The sequence below is a fragment of the Sinocyclocheilus grahami genome, unplaced genomic scaffold, assembly GCF_001515645.1.
Source record: "Sinocyclocheilus grahami isolate Dianchi unplaced genomic scaffold, SAMN03320097.WGS_v1.1 scaffold41.1, whole genome shotgun sequence".
Classification (NCBI taxonomy): Eukaryota; Metazoa; Chordata; class Actinopteri; order Cypriniformes; family Cyprinidae; genus Sinocyclocheilus; species Sinocyclocheilus grahami.
Genome location: NW_015505220.1, coordinates 593978 through 595469, shown reverse-complemented (window position 1 = coordinate 595469; position 1492 = coordinate 593978).

Genomic DNA, 1492 nt, shown 5'->3' with positions numbered 1-1492 from the left:
TCATTTACAATAACTGCTTTGGGTGAGAGTGATCTAATGTTTAGGAGCCCAAACTTTAAAAATGGTTTTTGTTCATTTATTTTAAATTGTTCTGGTTTAATCACGATCAGATTTTTTCTAGATCCTGCATTAAATTTATATTTTGACCTCACTATTCGGGGAACAGACACAGTCTTTATAGATTGGACAGCGCAAGTACTTCTATCATTTAAGCGGGTAGAACAAAAGTCATCAGGGCAGTTATTTGAGATTTGACTTACTAGTCATATGGAGCGCATGAACATGTGTCCAATGCCGTGTTTAATAGTTCGGTGACAACAAATTTATGTTGCTAAGCTCCAGAAAGTAAACCTCACCAAAATACATCTCGCCAGCCACCCTTCTACGAGCTAATATGGAATTTACTTGTTTTGAGTCTTTCATAATTGCTTCCAGATTTTGGTCTTCCCCCAGAATATTCCTGAGCGGATCCACATTTTCTCACAATGCTGGCGGCCAAGAATATCTCCAGCCTTGCTGTGGTTATTCACTGCTGCATGTCAAACATCCTCCGGCCGACCACAGTCATTTGTTTTCATGTTAACCATGCCTGGGAGAGTAGAGCAGGATTACAGCTCGCCGTAGAGGGAAGGAGGGCTCTGTTATTCCGACATTTGGACATGCATAGTCATGCGTTGATGGTAACCTCATCTTCCATTTATCACATGATGCTTAAAGTGGAATGACAGCATTAGTATCTCGTTTATATCCACCAACCTACCTAAATTGAACATGATATTTATTTATTATTAAGGCTCTTTCCCAAAACCTAGTAATCTATTGTCGCTAACACTTTAATACATGGACCAATTCTCACTATTAACTAGTTGCTTATTAGCATGCCTAATATTAAAACATTGGCTGTTTATTAATACTTATAAAGCACATATTCTGCATGGCCATATTCTACATCCCTAATCCTACCCAATACCTAAACTTAAAAACTACCTCACTAACTATCAATAAGCAGCAAATTAGCAGTTTGAGGCAAAAGTTGCAGGTAATGGTCAGTTAATAGAACTGTACCTTAAAATAAATTGTGACAATAGTAAACACTATTGTCATTGTACTCTAATAATCATTAAAAAAATATATGCACACACAAATATTGCCCTAAAATAGTGATTTTTTTATAAAGAATTAGATTTACATTGTTTAATGGTGGGTTGGGCGTATTATAAAACTATTTTATTTTTAATATTTAATTATTTATTATTATTATTATTATTATTATTATTATTATTATTATTATTATTATTATTATTATTATTATATTGTTTAAAAAATTGACTTATTTTAATATGATTTATTTAAAATATATTTTTATTTATTTTTATATATACCTACTATTCTGGGTTTGTTCTCCATAAAGTATAAAGTACAAGCAGTGCTATGTTTTATTAGTTTGATCTAGTTGTACATACTATCATTTATTTAAGTTTATATATATATA